We start from the raw sequence: 21,601 nt of genomic DNA on the forward strand, positions 1-21,601 counted from the left end.
GGTGCGCTGCTTCGAAAACCGCCGGATGTACTCTCGCAGGGGCTGTGGCGAAACCACCCGAATTATTCCAACTTAAGTGCCTAAGTCTCGCCTTAGAGGCTAGACCACACCTAAATAGGAATAAACCGTCAGTCCCTCGGATCTAGTCCGATAAAGCCACATAACCAGGATCGAATACCACTAGCTCACTCGAAGGTGAGGCACAGAGAAATACAATACAACATAATACCATAAATTAAGAAAGTATCATTAGTGATTACATTATCAGAGTTTCAGAAATAATAATCATAAATTTTAATGCAGCGGAAATAACTAACGGAGAAAACCGAGTAATCATGGCGAAGCCTGGCCACGCTACTCCTCCTGGTCCTCTCCTGCGGAAGCAGTAACCCACTCGACCATCTATCCCGGTGGCAGGGATGAAGGCCAAGTCACACCATCAACCAATCAACCTAAGGAGTACCTGCAAAAATTATGCCACAAGCAAGGCTGAGTATACTAATACTCAGCTAGACTTACCCGGTGTGAGGAGTCTACTCCTCTACCTCTAGACATGCAGCTGTTTGGCTGAGGGGTTTGGTTTGCCAAAAGCACTAGCTGAGTCTAAAATCAAGTTTTAGCTTTTCCAGTTTTAGTATGATCCTTTTAAACTAAGTGAGTACCTAGCTACTCATACATGATATTAAACATTTTTAGCAATCAACCTTTTTGCCAGTCAACTCATTTCCACTTATTACTCAATGTAGCAGCATGGATCAAGCAGTCTCATTAGCTGCGAGAAGCAGACGATTCGAATCGAGTTTTTATCCTTGCAAGGTAAACCTAAACACACGACGTGGCGAGGCACTCCGTCCCCACACACATCAACCATCCCCATCGATTCCCCGTCAGCAGAGAGGGGCTCACCGCCTTGGCGTACAATGCCTCACTGACCCCGACTGCCGTCGTGCAGTGACCGCACTTGTACCCACCATAACCGGAATGGGAGACCACGTCTCAGGTCGCATGAGGAGGGCAATCTGCTACCAGGTTCACTCAGGTACTAGGCTTACCGATTTACCATATTTCTTGGCATGTGTTTAGTACGTTCAAACGCTTGACACACGGTACCACACCTTAATCCTTATTTCAATTTTTGTCTCGTAGACAACGCATCCCCATGGATCGTTGTCCACAGACCATCATTATTATGATATAAAAATGGATACAACCAATTTCCTGACCTCGCGCGAGTGCTAAAAAAATCACTTGACTTCTACCGAGATCCCTAATTAATAAAGCAGCTACTCGACCTAGCATAGTAGTATCCATCTCAAAAGGAATCCTGAGTTCATGCAACTAAGGTTTCAGTCAACTCCTACACTTAAGTGCACAGTACAAGCCTACAAACATTAAGTGTAGTAAAATAGCATATATAACGGTTATGCATAAAACCAGGGCTTGCCTTTAATTTAACACTTAGGTAGTGTTTGCTGGGGGAGGTACTCGCTTGGCGAGCATCCACTGGTTAAGTCCATTCTTCAGGTCGTCCACCAACGGCATCTTGTGGTTGGCACCACACCACTTGTATGAGCGTCATCTCTCGGTCCTAAATGAGATGCAAGATGCATATGTATGAATATAATGACAGTAGCACAAAAGTAGCACAAGATATACAAGGACGCAGTGGCGAACTAAACAATAAAATGGAAGACACCGTAACAATCACATGTTCGCTTTAGTTATCTACACATTATCGACGTTCAACATTAATACCATTAAAAGACAACAAATATTTTATGTATTTACGCAACACCACTACGACACCATAAGCATGCGCATTTTATTTATTTGGACACGACTTTTCATTAGTTCTCCTATTGATCGCGTAAAAGCATCACCGACCACACAAGTTCAATAGAGGACATAGGCATCAATGTCTATGGAACTTTTACATCACAATCAACTAGAGAAAGAAACATATAAAACAAGACACATATGTCATCTCAAGCTTAGCCATGGCAAGTCTACATTAATTAAGAGTTAACCACACATTTTTAGCAAAAAGGTGAACTAACAATTAAATGAGTACATGCAGATTTTTAGGACAGCAATACATCAGTTACTAGTTTTAATCATATCTCTTCAAATATTAATCCAAAAATAGCAAACTAGGATTTTCTGGAAAGCTTAAAAAGTGCTCTACAACTTTGATATTGTCATTACAACATGATTCAGCACTTAGCAAGGTCAAAACGTGCTAATACAACAGTGCTGTCCAGATTTGGACAGATTCAGACCTGTGACTTTAAAAATCCATAACTAAAGATTCAGACATCCAAACAAATTGATCCTAGACTTTCTAGAAAGATAATGAAGTGTTCTGCAAATTATTTATAAACATTCCAAGGTGATTCAATATGCAATTTAGGATAAAAGACATTAGAAGGCTTTACTGTCCAGAATTGGACAGATTCAGTCTTCAGACTTTAAACATCCATAACTCAAGCTTTAGATCACCAAAAAGAGTGATCCAAGACTTTTTGGAAAGCTCAGCAAAAGTACTACACAACTTTTATAATCACCAAGAAGTGATTCTAGGTTTAATCAAATCAAACATTACAGTTTTCGAAATCTGTTCTGAGAGAGGACAGAACACAGCAACCAGTTTGTAAAATTCATAACTCTTAAACTATCAGACCTATGGTTATGAAATTTTAACACAAGCAAGATCAGAAAAGCATCTACAACTTTTTTATAACGACCATGAACAGATTGTAACATTAAATTAGGCAAACAATGCAGTTTCTGAAATCTGTACAGAATTTGGACAGATTCAGTTGCTGAATTTGTAAAAAGCATAACTCCTAAACGATCAGGCTTATGCCTGTCAAATTTTAACACAAGTAAGATAATAGAGTTATCTATAACTTTCTTGTGAGCACTAATAACTTATTTCAACATTAACTTAAGCAACCATTGCAATTTCTGAAATCTGTTCAGAAATTTGACAGATTCAGGTGTTGGGCTTGTGAAAAGCACAACTCCTAAACGATTAGGTTTATGGCTGTCAAATTTTAGTACAAGCGAGATAATAAGGTTATCTACGACTCTTCTATATGACCTTTCTACAGAAAACAAAATTTAATTCATCAAACAAACAGCACAACGAAAACAGTGCGTGCAGTCCAAAACAGCGATTTATAAATTTCAGCTTCTATATAATTCAAGAATTGCCGCATTCTAGAGACTTGAATCATTCTAGCACTTTACCATTTTTTTAGAGTGAAATTAATTAAATGAGGACTAGCAAGTAGACTTACAAATTTATCCAAATCATTTAGTGCACTAAAATTACTACAACCAATTAACAACGGATTCTTCACGATAATCACCCAATAGTTTGCATTTCAACTTAGACATTACATGAGCACTAATATTTTTCATCCGCGATCGTAACCATACGCATTTAGAATACAACAAGCAAATCATCGTGACTACGATTTTAACCAAATCATCGAACAATTTGGCTAACTAGAGCAACGACATGATCCGCTCGACAGCATACACGTCGGCTTGCCTATTACTATCGCAAATCCGAGACACAACATATATATATATATATATATATATATATATATATATATATATATATATATATATATATAACAAACACTTAACGAAATCGACTCCTAATTAACATGAGTTGGCTAATCACAGTAGAAGACTTAGCGAACCATTTAGACATTGCAACTCAAAACATGGGTGGGAGCAAGTTAATTAATGTTTCTTAACCTTTTCTCAACTTAAACTGGACAACACACAAGTCACTTAAATATCACATTTTTGGGGGTCTATCATGGAGACGTTTACACATGGCGTAAAACTCCATAAGACTACATTTGCTACTGACACCAACAATACCTACCGACCTATTATTCACCACACGAACACAGTTACACGCCGCATACTAGTTTCTAACATAATCCTCACATAACTCGTAATCCCACTACTCACTAACAATAAATCACGCACGGCAACTACCACATCAACCGGTTAATTTATTTGGACACCGCCTGCCTAGCGTACCACTAGTACCCCACATTTTGACTCGACTCATAAACATAGAGGAAGCGATGACTACTTCAGCATGTCACCACCTCTCTATTTAAGCCAAAACAATTCCTACTTATATCGACCGAACATTCGTGTCGAGCACACCTTATATTACCTTGTCTCGCATACAACCATGTTGTGGCGTGCACTCGAGACACTACCGATTAACTTAACGCAATTACCACTACAATGCACTTCGATATACACGTTCGACATCACAGCGCTTCGACAGACCCCACACTTCCAATCTACTTGTCACATACAAACACACCACGTGCCCACTGCATTCTCATGACCAATTTTAGCACAATTATTTATGACAACATTTATCGACTAGACAAGTGCAACACTAACCGATCATTCGCACATCTCATCTTAAAAACACTAATCACATGTCACATAATTTATATCTTCGATCCACTCTATCCTACACCACGATGAATACATAAAATATTTTTAACATAGACGAACATCTTAGCCGACTATGGAAATTACCAAGCATGCTTTACGCTTTATTAAATTTACCACAACTAACACACTACTTTACGATGAAGTGTTTTTAACAACCAATTAATACTTCTATGAACCACCCTCGCGACGCGTAAATGAACCATCGCAGTCACACATATTCAACATCAATATACACCATATCTATATGCATGTCATCAATCGAATCACATCAATAGTAAATCATAAATCAATCAACCTGACAAACTCGGATTCGAGTTGCGCATGCGTGCCATCGGTTTGGGGCTCTTTGCCAAGGAGCGATGTGCGGGGCGTGACGACAACAAAGGGCTGCAAGAATATGACAGTGCATGGTTTTGGTCATTTCATGGAGCACTAAAAAGAACAAGTTGCAGCGAGGGCGATGGGGTTTTACCGGAGTTTGACAACATCGCGTCGGGACTACGTAGATCCGTGTCGGCACACTCGACGCGAAGGGGCAGCGGCTGCTGTCACACGTGCATGGAGGAGATCGACGGAGGCAGAACGACAACCGAATAGGGGGCTGCGTAGATCAGCGGTGGAGCTCGCTACGCGACGATGCCGAGGCGGTTGCTGCAGCCCGAAACCAAATGGAGGGGGGCTCGACATGGGAGAGCACTCGCGCGCAGTCAAGGGGGTAGCAAGGGTGCGTGGTGGCTACGACGGCCATGGAGACGGAGGTGCGGCCCTGAGCTCCAGCGTGAGCTGGGCATCTCCAGCGCCCACGGGAGTTTCTGCAGGACAAAACAAAACACCAGGAGAGCTCGGATTGGAGGGGAACAGGGGGTCGGATTCCAACCATTGGGGTGCCGAGCACAGGGGGCATAAGTCCGGCCATGGCTGCTGGCCGAGCAGAGAGCTCGCCGGGAGAAACACAGCAGGGGCGCGCACCGGCCATGTGGGATTCCTCACGCGCGCTGGAACAGAGGAGTGCCCGCGCCGTGGGAGGCGCCATGGACGAGTAGGAGCAGAGGGCACGCAGCTTGTCCTAGGCGCCTGCACTTGGAGAAAATGGCGGCCAGGTGGGGCTGCCGAGGGAGAAGCCCCTTGTGCCTGGACCAGCGACTGGGAGCAGGAAGGGAACGCCGAGGAAGCTGGAGCCGAGCCTCCATGGATGGGGAGCAGGGATGAATGGCGTCGTGGGAGTTCCCTGCGCGCTGGGGAAGAAGACTCCACAGAATTAATTAGAGGAGTAAGAATTAATTAGAGGACGACGTACTGAGTATTCCATTTGAGTGTACGGACTCGGATTAAAATAGTCGGACATCGATCGAAGTTTGAGGAGTTGGATTCGGACACAGATCAAACAACAGCCGTCGAGAGTTTGATTTTAAAGAGCTTCAGATGAGATTTATAATTCGAGAATGATCTTCGAGTCTTCATTAGTTCCAAGAATTAAAAGTTTTAACACGCTCCAAAATTGGTTGTTTCTCGCGATCGATTAACTCTGAATTCGGTGAACTTTGAAGAGAAAGCCTGATAAACAGAGATAGGCACGATCGAGAAATAGAAATTTTTACTGAGCATCCGAGATTAGGATTAATCTCCCGACATAACACGAAATAGACACCTGGGGTGTCATAGGGATTCCCCGGGCTACTGGCGGCAGCTCCTGAGATCCCACGAGTTCCCAGGGCGCACGTACGTACCTTGGAAGTTTCCAGCGAAGGCCTTGACTAGGTCGTCCTAGCCGAAGATCTGCGCAGGAGGCAGATGCTCCAGCCAGGCCCGGGCAGCGTCGAAGAGGAAGAGGGGAAGGTTGTGGATGATGAGGTTGTCATTGTTCGTTCCTCCCAACTGGCATGCCAGCCGGTAATCCGCGAGCCACAACTCTGGCCTCGTCTCCCCTGAGTACTTGGTAATGGTAGTCGGGGCACAGAACCGGGCCGGGAACGACGTCCGTCGTATGGCCCGGCTGAAGACTCACGGACCTGGTGGCTCGGGCGAGGGACTTCGATTCTCCTCACTGTCGTAGCGTCCCTCGTGCCTAGGATGGTAGCCTCGGCACACCTTCTCCTCGAGGCGGGCTCGGCGGTCGCGACGGTGTTGCTCGTCGCCGAGGCGATCCCGGGCGGCGGGTGTCCTGTCTCCTGTGTGCTCGGTGCGGACCGAGGCCTCGCACATGCGTCGGGAGGACGCTGCACGATGCTCCGAGGGGTCTCCTCGCCTCTGGGAGGCAGAGCTCTCGGCTCGTCGGACAGCGGCGTCTTCCAGGAGGCCCTTGAGCTCGCCCTGGATACGTCACCCCTCGGTGGTGGATGGCTCTGGCATTGTCCGAAGTAACATCGCCGCTGCAGCTAGGTTCTGGCCGGCCCCGCTGAAGGCCGAGGGCAGCCCTGCCCTGGCATCGTCAATGATACAGCGCTGGATGTCCCGGGCCCGATGACACGCTCCTCCGGCGAGTGCTCGGCCTGCCCACTCCTGCTCGATGTTTTGTCGGAGCTGCACAAGCCGCCCCGTTTCTTCGTCGAGCTTGGCCTGCATCTCGCGGAGTTGCTCGAGCTATGTGCCTTGGTCCCCTGCAGGGACTCGGACCACAGCTAGCTCTCACGGGATCTCAACGTGAGATGCAGGCACATGGGCGTCGTCATCTTCTGGCATGCTGAGGTGGTTGTCTTCGTCGTGATCCCCCTGATCGATGTGGAAACACTCGCGACTTGGGCCATAACCCTCGTCGTCAAGGCTGTGGTCATCGTCGGAGCAGCCGGAGAGGCAGTGGTCACATGCAAGCATGAAGTCTCGCATGGCACTGGGATCATGGAGTTCGAAGAAATCCCAACCGAAGTCGGGGTCATCCTCTTCCTCAGAACCCGCGGGTCCGGAGGTTGAGACGGTCGTTAGTCGGTCCCAAGTTGACCACATATGGTACCCTAGAAGGTCAGGATATGCCCTTGCGAAAGCGCTTACCGAAGCAGGGTCGCTTGGTGAATCGAAGCTGAATCTAAAGGGAACAGGGTGGAAAACGGATGGTACCTCTTGGTTGATGGACGGTGGTGAAGTCGCATCGGGGATGGAATGTGTCGTTATCTCAGGTGCGAGACTAATGTCCGACAAGTCCCTCGCAAGGGTGCCGACGTCATTAGTCTGCATGGGGTTGGCACGTTGCTGGGAAGCGACACCCGTCGCTGTCTCAGGTGCGAGGACAACACCCGACATGTCCCCCGTAGGGGTGCCGGTGTTGTCGACTCGCTTTGGTCCGACAACCAACGAGGTGCCGCCTCTTGCCTGGCCACGGTTGCTCCGTCTCCTCCTCCTCCGGCGAGGAGGGTGGCGGGGCGAACCCGGGTGTTCCTCTTCTACCACGGGGGGAAGTTGTCGTCGAGTTCGCCTCCGTCGGGCGAGCCGATGACCGTCGTTGTTGTCGTGCTGCGGGGAGAGGAGTACCATGTCGTAGCCGCCGTCGGGGGACATGAACTCGAGACTCCCGAAGCAGAGCACCGTCCCGAGCCGAAGAGGTTGCTGAAGATTATCCATCTAGAACTCAACGGGAAAGTATTGCCAACATGCAGCAAGCCCCTACCTGGTGTGCCAACTGTCGGCGTTTTGGACCCGCGAGGACCCTCAACCGACCAGTGAATTTGATGCTGCGTGTCCCTACCCAGATGGGTTGATGCAAGATGAAACACAAGAGGGAGGATGAGGCTTATATTATCTTGCATCGGGGTGCTCGTAGTAGGGGTTACAAGCGTCGCGAGAGAGAGAGAGAGAGAGAGAGAGAGAGGGTTCGGCCTTGAGGTGAGTTGTCTGAGTTAGCCTCCTCCGCGTCTCTCCCACTCTGCCTTCTCTGCTTGCGTGCGTGCCTCTAGGAAGGCCCTGGACAACCCCTTTTATAGATACAAGGAGATGGTCCAGCTGTACAATGGGGGTGTAGCTATGTGCTAACGTGGCCGATGGAGAAGTGCTTGAGCCCTGTAGAAGCGAAGCTGGCGGTGCGGCATGGATCCTGCTGACGTTTCCTTGCTTCCGTAGGGAGATGAGAACCATCGACGTCATGGATGCACGCGGGGAACCACATTACCTGTTATTAGAGTAGTTTGATGTGACTCCGGTCTTGTTCCTTCGTAGCATGGGGTGGCTAGCTAGCGGTAGGGTAATGATGTGTCTTCTGTAGCATAGTCGGTCCGAGGCCAAGGTCGGGCGAGGCGACGACTCCTCCCGAGGCCGAGGCTGAGGTCGGGCGCGGATGTGACTCCTCCCGAGGCCGAGGTCGGGCGAGGCAGAGATTTCCCCCGAGGCCGAGGCTGAGACCGAGGCCTGGGGTCGGGCGAGGCGGAGCTCCCTGTTGTGCCCGAGGCTGAACTCGGTAGAGGCCGTGACTTACTGTTGTTAGTCTTACCCTGGTGGTTGGCACAGTAGCCGGAGCAGGGCGAACAGTGTTGTTTTCCTGTCAGAACGGTTAGTGAAAGGGCGAAGTGACTGCGGTCACTTCGACCTTGCCGACTGAGGCGCGCATGTCAGGATAAGGTGTCAAGTGATCCTCGCATTAAATGCGCATGCGATACGGTCGGTTGGTAAGGCGATTTGGCCGAGGTCGCTGCATGACAAAGTTTGCCCAAGCTTGGCTTCGGGCGAGCCGAGGGTGTGCCCACTGCCTGTGGAGGCCCTCGGGCGAGGCGTGAATCCGCCCGGGACTACTGTTCCTGCCCGAGGCCGGGCTCGGGCGAGGCGAGATCGCGTCCCTTGGTAGACGAGGCCTTGACTTGAACCGTGCTTATCAGTCTTTACGGTTTGTTCTGAAGATGTTTTCCAGCCGTGTTTTGGAGTGTTGGGGGTACCCCTAATTACGGTACCCGACAACAAGGTAGGCTATGGTTATTGCGGTAAACATTTTAGTTGGTCAATATTTTATTAACAACATCCTATTTGCTAATTATAAGTGTATCCCAAACCTCGATTAATCATGAGCAAAATGATTATATCTCAAAAACACTTAAGTGAAACCACTTAAGGAAACCATTTTAAACCAAGGGATCACGATTTATTATCTATCTTTAAGTTCAATTATCATGTGAGGGTCTAGGCTGCTCTTAACCGTGAGCATGACTGACATATCAATTTTACACTCCGCGGAGGTGGTATTACTTTACCCACAAGCCGTGTATCCCATCTAGTCTAGGTTGTATAGCATCATCGCACGACCAGTTTACTGTAGCCAAGGTTTACAAAACCGGTATAAATTGGTCGGTTTACCGAAAACGCCAGGGTGTGGTTTCAGTTAACCAACGGTTTTTTCAAAATTCGTTCGAAATTCAAAAAATGAAAAATTCATAAAAACTGAAAACCACCGGTAAACCGTTATTTTATACCGGTAAACCGCCTATTTTTGCCGGGAAACCGTATTTAATTCCACGATTGAGTATTTTGTGGTCAATTTAGGTATATTAGTCTTGTTTAATGTTACATGCTATATATGAAGATGTTATACGTTATATGTGAAGATAATACCTGTAGCTTAAGTCAAGTTTAGACATTTAGTGGTCAATTTCGGTTTCATTTCCTGTCCAAGATAGAATCTGTGGATCAAGTAGCTTCAGTTCTTCTAATAAGTATTCGTCTGGACAAGACTCAATCTAGAACCCTTAGCTCCAGTTCTTCTATATGTGTTCCTAAGATTTGCTGATCAGGAGAAAAGTTCAACACTTGGTGAGGTGCACATACAATACACAAACACCAAACACACATACCAGTATGTTTTTTTTTGCTTTGTGGATAAGTATTTGTTTGTCGTTGTTGTTTTCTCGCTAATGTATCTCATATCTTGTGTATAGATTTATCACTATCACTATGACGGATTGGAACAATATCATGGTACTTCCAACATGTGTAAGTACTATCACTATGACTCGAGCTGAACATGTGAGCATTGTGAAATAAGTCGACCTATGTGTCGTTGCCTCGTTGGAGAGTTATAAAATAACTTGTATTTGAGTATTGCGAAGTTTGCTGGTTGTTTATTACATGAGAACAGGAGTTTGTGGTTGCATATGTATGTTGCATGTTATTTTAGCGAACACATATCGTGTGGATCAATTAATATTTACTGTGCAATGTGAATTGAACAAACTACAAATAAATCTTGTCAAAAAATTTCATTTTTTCTGTAAAAAACAGCAAAACCGGTTTGTTTCGCGATTAACCGGCGGGTTTTCGTTGGTTTTCCTTTGATAAACTGGTTTGAATTCAAATTGATTTGAATTGGTCAAACTTTTAGCAGTTTTCACCGCTTAACCGACGGTGGGTAGCGGTTTTGTAAACCGTAGCTATAGCTCGGGGAAGAGGGGAGAGAGCGGGAAATCGGTATGGCGAGGTCGAGGAGGTGCTTTTATAGGCCTAGAAGGAGGCCTAGTATTGCTGGGGGAAAGGGAATCGAAGAGGGCGAGCTCCATCGATGAAGGTGGGGAGAGAAATGAAACGGTCGACCATAGTGGAGGGGAAACGAAGGGGCTAGCGGCGTTGGGGAAGGAGAGGAGCAGACGTGGCGTCAGTGCTCCACTCGCGGCTAGGAGATGAGGAGGCGGAGGGAAGCGACGCGGCTGCGTTTTGTTGAACGGACGGCGAGTGCAGTTAATCCAACGAAGTGAACGGAGGTAGAAGAAACGTCCCTACTAGCCAGCGGAGACCGCGAGAGAAGTGAGGATTCCAAGTGGGGCCTACAAGAGAGAGGGGACCACACGTCAAACAAAGAGAGAGGGAGAGAGATACCACGTGACCACATGGCTTGGGAACGGCCTGACCTGAGCGGCCGATTCGAATTCTATTTTTTCTTTTTTTAGAAATATAAATATGTATTTAAATAATTTAAAGTTTATAACTAAATAATAATAATAAAAAACAATTACATTAATAAATTTTAGAAAAACTATTATTTAATAAATTGGGCTTCACAAAAGAATAATTAAATAAATAAACAAAAGTGAAATCCTTGCAATTTACGAACAAACAAAATCATACTCTCAAAAATGAATGTCTAAACACTTGATTCAAATTTTAATTTACATAAAAGATTATTTATATATATTGTTGGGGACTTGTTATCAAATGCTATAAGTTAAGAACAAGGCAACACAGAATGTTAAAGGTTAATGTTCTTCGTCTTTCGAAGCATTATCTCCCTTAGGATATAATGATCTTCAGACGGATGTCATGAAGGAAGTACCTTCATCATCACAGTATATGTTAATGAAAGAAGAAGCATATGAAATATGAGAGATAAGACGAATAATCATGTCACATCATCAATATAACTTTTATTATCTCATCATGGATGAACAAGAAAAATATTGAATTACATTTGTACCTTCGGCTTGATAGAAGGCAAAAGTCCAAGCGTGACGCACGAGTGAATACAAGTCAGCGTGAACAGTACGAGCGTACTGTTCATCTATTTATAGTCACAGAGCACAGCCTGTGTGAAATTACATTCATGCCCTTCATGTTTACAATTGACTTAACGACAATCTATCGAGGACTAGATAGCCTTTTCCTCTTTAAGTCGGTTCCTTTTTCTGCTACTTAGCCGAAGCTTCCTTGCGCGCAGCTTCGAAATTGACTCGACCTTCGTCCCGATCGTGCTTTTCATATTGTGAACAGCTTCGTTCCAAGTTCGAAGGTTCCTGTACATATATTTCATTCGAGAAACATTGTTAATCATGTTTTTGAGGACCTTCGAATGACCAAGGCCCCCAACATATATATATTTATGTCATTATTCTAAAACCATTTACTCTACTAGATATTATCAACTAATATCGAATTGCTTTTAATTGATGGATTTCAGATGTTACAGGATGGTTGTCGCTGCGGACCTGTTCACGTAAGGATCGATCTAATCGGGTCGGTTAAAACTAGATCGGGTGGCTCACATGTCATGATACTCCTTCGGCCGCAGTAGTTTTGTAAAAGAACCCAATTAATCTTTACTATTCAACCCACAGTCGCCTTCAAGTCATAAGAAATTAGAGCTGGGCCGTATTTTTAACCCTTTAAACCCTGGATCACCTCATAATAGTACCCGCAGTACATATAAGGTTTGGAATTTATAAAATGAAGCAGAAAAGTGATTCTCAATATAAAAATAAATCGAAAAAACTTAGAAAATGTATAACTCATCTGTTTCACTCCGATTTTAGTGGTTCTCGAGCCTACGATCTCGTAGCGACAAGTAGAACATTATTATATAGATTGTTCTCATGTTTGATGTGATGTTATTTTTGCATATATAGTGTTTGTTTGTATTGTTGCAAGTAGACGAGTAAGCAACTGAGAAACCCGAAGCACTACAGATCGAAGATTCTAAGCAGGAGCTCACAGAAGGCAAGTTGTGCCTTAATCACTCTTCTTTACCTGATAATGTTCCCCATAATCACTGTGACATGCTCAAGTTAATTTGATGGAACCTAATAGGTTACCCTAGTTTGCTCTACTCTATACCTTGCTTACCACTGAACTATTGGGTAGTATCTGTTATTGCTCTATGTGGTTTGGGGTGTTATGATACATATTATTCATGATCATTCCTATTATTGTCAATGGATTATTTGTTCTTTATGATAAGATTATTTTGGTTAACTGGAACATGGAGCAACCACTCGAGAAAACAGTGCTACCACAAGGGTGGAATGTGATACCATTAGCTAATTAGTTAGGAAAGCTAGTGTGAGTTAATCCTTTCTTGAAAGGGGCAAGTGGGGTGGGGGAGTGCAGGTGTAGGGAGGTCCTCGGGTCGTACTGTCTATATATTTTTTCAGACGAGGGATTCCTATATTGCGTTCGGCCCAGAATCCGTAGCTAGTTCTCTCCTCTAGTGGAACTTTGGAAAGGCCTTGTAGTGCTACCTTGCCTCATCTCCTCGGTAGAGATGAATGGGATTCGAGACCCCTTGACAAATGGGTAACACGGCTTGTGGGTAAATATGTGCAACCTCTGCAGTGTGAAACTGATATATTAGTCGTGCTAACGGCCATGAGTGGCTCGGACCCTCAAATGAGTAACTTTTGGAATTAAACTCAATTTGTCCCATCGCTTTATTGGGCCCTTTAAAATCCTAAAGCGAGTTGGGCAAGTGGCCTACTAGTTGGAGCTACCCAACCACCTGGCAGATGTGCACAATGTGTTCATATGTCCTAGCTAAAGAAGTGTCTTAGAGTCCTAGAAGAACAGTTGCCCATGGATGAACTTAGTGTGTAGGGTGATCTGACCTATACAGAGTATTCTATCAAGATCATTGATACCCTGACCCGAGTTACCAGGAACAAAGTAATCAAGATGTGCAAGGTATAGTGTAGTCACCACGTAGAGGAGGAATCCACCTCGGAATGAGAGGATGAGTTGCAAGTAGAGTTTCCCCACCTTTTTTCTTGTTCATCGTAATCTCGAGGTCCACATTATTATTAAGGGGTAGGATTTGTAATACCTAGATTCTAGTAAATAAGAGTGAAGATATGGTTGTACCTTATATGGGTTTTGTTATTATTTAGCATGCATGTGCAAGTTAACATGTTTAAAACCATTAATAAATATTAAATTAAAATGAAGATATACAACACATGCTGGTGTTCTTTGTTTGCCACATTTACTGGTGTTTGAATTTCAAAGCAAATTTGAACTCAAATCTAAAAAATTAAAAATAGAGCACAAAAAATAAAAGAAATAGAAAAGGGAAGCCTTCCAGTGTTCGGCCGAAACCACCTCACCCTAGCCCAACATCCTCCACTCGTTGGCCGGCTAAGCCAAGAGCTGGTAGCCCACCCCCGCGCCATCTCACTGACCAGTGGGGACCGCTGAACGACTCTCTCAGTCGAGCGCGCCCATAACCATAGTAACCAACATGTGGGACCCTCCTAGTAGCGTTTTCTTCACCACAATCTTCTCGAAGCTTTGCACCGAACTCCACCATCGTGGTGTCGGGGTTGACACACGGTTGTTAGGCCATTGCGACCCTAGCACGTGCCCTTGCGGCTATATAAACCAAGACCTGCCACACCCCCCTCAGCCATCACCTTGAACGCCGTCAAGCCCTAGGGTTGAGAGAGAAAGAGAGCGCCACGTGAGAGAGGGAGAGAAAGAAGCGAAGCTACCAACGTCGCGCCTCGACCATACCCTCATTCGGGGGATCCACTGGTGGTCAAGAAGATTCACGAGGGACGACTAAAGCCTTTCAAGGCTTAAGCCTAGCAAGTGAGAATTCCTCGCCTGACTCCAGAAAATTGCCGTCATCCACACCACACTGAAGACAGGGCTCTGCATTAGCCAATAACCGGTAATAACTCCTCTGAATCATTCGCCTTGGTTTCCTATATGTGTAGCTTTCTTCGATTTGAAATTTTGTGCGCGGGGTTGAAAATTGGCTGTCTTCGCGATGTCCGCCACCGTAGCATCCGGCGGTGTCGCGGGGCTCTCGGCCTGTGTGGGGGAATGGTCGGGAATAGATCCAAGGTGTTTTAAATCCTGGCCACCGATCGTGGATCGGATGGCTATTGTTGAGTACCGGTTACATAAGGATCGATCTAATTGGGGCCGTTAAACCCAGATCTGGCGGCTCACATGTCATGATACCCCTTCGGTCGCATTAGTTTTGTAAAAGAACGCCTTTAATTTTTACTATTCAACCCGCACTCGGCTTCAAGTCATAAGAAATTAAATTTGGGCCCTATTTTTAATACTTTAAACCCTGGATTACCTCATAATAGTACATGCGGTACATATAAGGTTTGGGATTTATTAAATGAAGCAGAAAATTGATTTTCAATATAAAATAAATCGAAAACTTAGAAAATGTATAACTCATCTGTTTCACTCCGATTTTAGTGGTTCTCGAGCCTATGATCTCGTAGCGACACGTAGAACATTATTTTATAGATTGTTTGTATTGTTGCGAGTAGATGAGTAAGAAACTGAGGAACCCGAAGCACTACAGATCGAAGATTCTAAGCAAGAGCTCACAAAAGGCAAGTTGTGCCTTAATCACTCTTCTTTACCTGATAATGTTCCCCATAATCACTGTGACATGCTCAGGTTAATTTGATGAACCTAATAGGTTACCCTAGTTTGCTCTACTCTATACCTTGCTTACCACTGAACTATTAGGTAGTATCTGCTATTGCTCTATGTGGTTTTGGGTGTTATGATACATATTATTCATGATTATTCCTATTACTGTCAATGGATTATTTCTTCTTTATGATAAGATTATTTTGGTTAACAGGAAGATGGAGTGACCACCCGAGAAAACAGTGCTACCACAAGGGTGGAATGTGACACCATTAGTTAATTAGTTAGGAAAGCTAGTATGAGTTAATCCTTTCTTGAAAGGGGCAAGTGGGGTGAGGGAGTGCAGGTGTAGGGAGGTCCTCGGGTCGTACTATCTGTATATTTTTTAAGACGAGGGATTCCTATATTGCGTTCGGCCCAGAATCCGTAGCTAGTTCTCTCCTCTAGTGGAACTTTGGAAAGGCCTCGTAGTGCTACCTTGCCTCATCTCCTCGGTAGAGATGAATGGGATTCAAGACCCCTTGGCAAATGGGTAACACGGCTTGTGGGTAAATATGTGCAACCTCTGCAGTGTGAAATTGGTTGAGCGGCTCGGACCCTCACATGAGTAACTTTTGGAATTAAACTCAATTTATCATTTGCATTGCATTGTGGGATTTATTATTAAATGTGATCTCTTATTTAATTGGATTGGTATACACTTATACTTAGTAATTGCTAATAAAATTTTGACCAACTTATTAAAAGCAATGCTCAGCCTTAACCAATCTTTGTTGATAAGCCTTATACTACACATGAGCCCCTGCCGTAAGTAAGCTCATGCACATTATTCCCCACACTTGTTGAGCGATGAACGTATGTGAGCTCACTCTTGCTATAAACCCCTAGGTGAAGAGCAGGTACCGCTGCAGGAGGATTACTACGATGAGTTCGATGAGATCTAGGCATCGTCTCTCAGTCATACAATGACTCAGTGTTCTCCTATAATAATAGCTACCAAGCCAGTTTGAAGATGTCCCCATTTGAGGCTTTATATGGAAGGAAGTGTAGAACCCCGTTATATTGGGAAAAGACTGATGAAAGACAACTCTTCGGATTGAATATTATCCAATAGGCAAAGGGCCAGGTTTGGATAATCAGGGAGAACCTAAGGATGACACAGTCAAGGCAGAAAAGTTATGCTGGCACCTAAAGAAGACAGTTGGAGTTTGAGGAGGGTGATCACGTGTACCTAAATGTGTCACCAATCAGGTTTGTGCGGACATTCAAGGTTAAAATAAAGTTGTCCCCTCGCTTTATTGGGCCCTTTAAAATCCTAAAGCGAGTTGGGCAAGTGGCCTACCAGTTGGAGCTACCCAACCACCTGGCAGATGTGCACAATGTGTTTCATATGTCCTAGCTAAAGAAGTGTCTCAGAGTCCTAGAAGAACAGTTGCCTATGGATGAACTCAGTGTGTAGGGTGATTTGACCTATACAGAGTATCCGATCAAGATCATCGATACCGTGACCCGAGTTACCAGGAACAAAGTAATCAAGATGTGCAAGGTATAGTGTAGTCACCACGTAGAGGAGGAATCCACCTCGGAATGAGAGGATGTGTTGCAAGTAGAGTTTCCCCACCTTTTTTCTTGTTCATCGTAATCTCGAGGTCAACATTATTATTAAGAGGGTAGGATTTGTAATACCTAGATTCTAGTAAATAAGAGTGAAGATATGGTTGTACCTTATATGGGTTTTGTTATTATTTAGCATGCATGTGCAAGTTAACATGTTTAAAACCATTAATAAATATTAAATTAAAATGAAGATATACAGCACATGCTGGTGTTCTTTGTTTGCCACATTTACTGGTGTTTGAATTTCAAAGCAAATTTGAACTCAAATCTAAAAAAATTGAAAATAGAGAACAAAAAATAAAAGAAATAGAAAAGGGAAGCCTTCCGGTGTTCGGTCGAAACCACCTCACCCTAGCCCAACATCCTCCACTCGTTGGCCGGCTAAGCCAAGAGCTGGCAGCCCACCCCCACGCCATCTCACTGACCAGTGGGGACCGCTGAACGGCTCTCTCAGTCGAGCGTGCCCACAACCATAGTAACCAACATATGGGACCCTCCTAGCAGCGTTTTCTTCACCACAATCTTCTTGAAGTTGTGCGCCAAACTCCACCATCGTGGCGTCGGGGTTGACGCACGGTTGTTAGGCCATTGCGACCCTAGCACGTGCCCTTGCGGCTATATAAACCAAGACCTGCCACACCCCCCTCGGCCATCACCTCAAACGCCGTCAAGCCCTAGGGTTGAGAGAGAAAGAGAGCGCCACGTGAGAGAGAGAAAGAAGCGAAGCTGCCAATGTCGCGCCTCGTCCATACCCTCATTCGGGGGATCCACTGGTGGTCAAGAAGATTCACGAGGGACGACTGAAGCCACGAGGGACGACTGAAGCCTAGCGGGTGAGAATTCCTCCCCTGACTACATAAAATTTCCATCATTCGCACCACACCGAAGACAGGGCTCTGCATTAGCCAATAACCGGTAATAACTCCTCTGAATCATTCGCCTTGGTTTCCTATACGTGTAGCTTTCCTCGATTTGAAATTTTGTGTGCGGGGTTGAAGATTGGCTGTCATCGCAATGTCCACCACCGTAGCATCCGGCGGTGTCGCGCGCGGGGCACTCGGCCTGTGTGGGGGAATGGTCGGGAATAGATCTAAGGTGTTTTAAATCCTGGCCACCGATCGTGGATCGGATGGCTATCGTTGAGTACCAGTTCACATAAGGATCGATCTAATTGGGGCCGTTAACCCTAGATCGGGCAGCTCACATGTCATGATACCCCTTCGGTCGCATTAGTTTTGTAAAAGAACCCCTTTAATTTTTACTATTCAACCCGCACTCGGCTTCAACTCATAAGAAATTAGATCTGGGCCCTATTTTTAATACTTTAAACCCTGGATTACCTCATAATAGTACCCGCGGTACATATAAGGTTTGGGATTTATAAAATGAAGCAGAAAATTGATTTTCAATATAAAAATAAATCAAAAAACTTAGAAAATGTATAACTTATCTGTATTAACTCCAATTTTAGTGGTTCTCGAGCCTACGATCTCATAGCGACATGTAGAACTTTATTATATAGTTTGTTCTCATGTTTGGTGTGATGTTAATTTTGCCTATACAATGTTTGTTTGTATTGTTCCGAGTAGACGAGCAAGCAACTAAGGAACCCAAAGCACAGTAGATTGAAGATTCTGAGCTAGAGCTCGCAGAAGACAAGTTGTGCCCTTGATCACTCTTCTTTATCTAATAATGTTCCCCATAATCAGTATGACATGCTCAGGTTAATTTGATGGGACCTAATAGGTTACCCTAGTTTGGTCTACTCTATACCTTGCTTACCACTGAACTATTGGGTAGTATTTGCTATTGCTCTATGTGGTTTTAGGTGTTATGATGCATATTATTCATGATCATGCCTATTACTGTCAATAGACTCTTTGTTGTTCATGATAAGATTATTTTGGTTAATTGGAACATTTAGCGACCACCTAAGATAATAGTGCTACCACAAGGGTGGAATGAGACGCTCTTGGCTAATTAATTAGGAAAGCTAGTGTGAGTTAATCCTTTCCCGAAAGGGGCAAGCGGGGTGGAGTGCAGGTGTAGGGAGGTCCTCGGGTCGGACTGTCTATAAATCTTTTCTGATGAGAGATTCCTATATCGCCTTCGGCCTAGAATCCATAGTGAGTTCTCTCCTCTAGTGGAACTTTGGAAAGGCCTCGTAGTGCTACCATGCCTCATCTCCTATGTAGAGATGAATAGGATTAGAGACCCCTTGGCAAATGGGTAAACACGTCTTGTGGGTAAATATGTGTAACCTCTGCAGAGTGTAAAACTAGTATATCTGTCATGCTCATGGTCATGAGCGGTACGGACCCTGACATGAGTAACTTATGGAATTAAACTTAATCTAAAATTTGCATTGCATTGTAGGATTTATTATTAAATGTGATCTCTTATTTAATTTGGTTGGTATACACTTATACTTAGTGATTGCTCATAAATTTTTTAAGAACTTATTAAAAGCAATGCTCAGGTTTAACCATTATTTGTTGATAAGCCTTACACTACACATGAGCCCCCACCATAAGTGAGCTCATGCACATTATTCACCACACTTGCTGAGCAATGAACGTCTGTGAGCTCACTCTTGCTATAAACCCTCCAGGTGAAGAGTAGGTACCGCCGGAGGAGGATTACTACGATGAGTTTGATGAGATCTAGGTGTCATCTCCCAGTTAACTGTTGGCGCCGAGGACATAGTTATCTTAGTTTGATTTATTTATTTATTTATTTATTTATTTATTATTTGCTATTTTGTAAGACATTCTCGTTATATAATAAAGTTTGTGACATTCGTCTCTATACACTGAGTCATTGTATGTGTGTATTTCGATTTGGCGCACATATGAGACGCACCCGGGGTTGCCACGAAATCCGGTTGTGATAATTACCTTGACCTCACTCTTGCGTGTAGTCTCCTGTACTACTCCACCCATCACTTAGGTCCCCTTTAGGAGGGCTCTGGCTCCTCTCCTTGGCTTCTCTGGATGAGCCAGAGTTGTTTTACAATTCGTTTGGCAAAACGGCTTCTCCTGTGTTTATTTCGAATGATGTATGAGAAAAGTGTAGGAGCCGGTAGAAGCCAGGTTTTAAAATGGCTCTCTCGACGAGAATCCATTTTTGGACCATTTGGCAGGGCTTCGCGAGGAGCTAAAGCTAGAGCCGCCAAAGAGCCATGCCAAAGGGACCCTTACTTGTGTCTAGATTACAGTTTTGTTGCCCACATATTAGAACAAACCGAGTATAAATTGATTGTTTGAGGCTGTAAACAAAACAATTGTCAACTAAAAAAATAAATAATTTTTTTATTTTCTACAACTTTTATTTTGGTACTTTTTCATCCGACATCGTTTACAAAATTTGCATTTGAAAGTTTGTCATATTGATATGCAATTTTGATAGCCCAAATGATTTCAAATGAAAACGTTGTCAACTACAAAGTTTCACAACTTATATAGACCTAGAACTTTCATTTTGGTGGTTTTTCATACAAGGTCAATTGGAAAACTAAAAAATTCGATTTCAAATGATTTCTACAGGCGTTTTTCTTCAGAAACATCAGTAGAAATCATATTTGTACAGACGGTTCTAAGAAAATCGCGTGGTACAAATGGCTCAATTTCTACTGGCAGTTTACTTAAGGAATCGCCCGTACACATATGATTTCTACTCACGGTTTCTTAACTAAATCGCTAGTGAAAAAGTGTTTCTACTGTCGGTTCTTGAGTCAGGACGACCAATTTATTTTCATTGGCCCTCAATAACCAAAACCACATGTAAAACTTATACCTCCCTATAGGCATAGATCTTTTTTACAAGTGTCAGTCGCAAAGAACGTCTTTACCGAGTGCTAGACAAAAAATGGTTGGCAAAAAATACTTGGCAAATAGCTTCTTTGCCGAGTGTCTTTTTTTACACTAGGCAAAGGGTTTTTCTGCCGAGTGTCTTTTTAAACTAGACAAAAACAATTTGAAAATCACATTTTGAAGTCGTAAATTAATTCAAATGAAAAATTTTCAACTTCAATGTTATATAACTCATCAAGATGTACAATTTTTGTTTTGGTCATTTCTTTACATGACAAAATGGAGAAGGTTAAATAAAAGGATGAAGATGAAAAAGAGAGTGGATAAAATTGCAGAAAACATTAAATATGAATGAAGCATAAGTCAAACATGTAACATATGGTTCAACCTTAGAAGATATTACTTTCTTTCCCTTCTTCCATACTTAATAAAAGATTACATAAATACCTTTGGCTTCATAAGATTACAAGAACAAGGTAAAGAAGGTACAATTTCGTAGGTGAAACAGGATACTTTTCTCCAGTCAAAAGATCTGAAAAATGCATGTCAATGTCCTTCTATTTATAGGCGCGACGTACAGTTTCGACGAAATTACAATC

At 44.0% G+C, this 21,601-nt stretch overlaps 1 long non-coding RNA gene across 1 annotated transcript; it reads left to right on the forward strand.

Annotated features, from left to right (window-relative positions):
- Positions 1 to 17,837: 17,837 nt before the first annotated feature.
- Positions 17,838 to 19,998, forward strand: LOC118476365 (uncharacterized). The gene is made up of 2 exons (XR_004856342.1): positions 17,838 to 18,023; positions 19,802 to 19,998. It is a non-coding gene; the product is annotated as an uncharacterized lncRNA (long non-coding RNA).
- The last annotated feature ends 1,603 nt before the right edge of the window (positions 19,999 to 21,601 follow it).

The sequence above is a fragment of the Zea mays genome, chromosome 2 (genome assembly GCF_902167145.1).
Source record: "Zea mays cultivar B73 chromosome 2, Zm-B73-REFERENCE-NAM-5.0, whole genome shotgun sequence".
NCBI lineage: Eukaryota > Viridiplantae > Streptophyta > Magnoliopsida > Poales > Poaceae > Zea > Zea mays.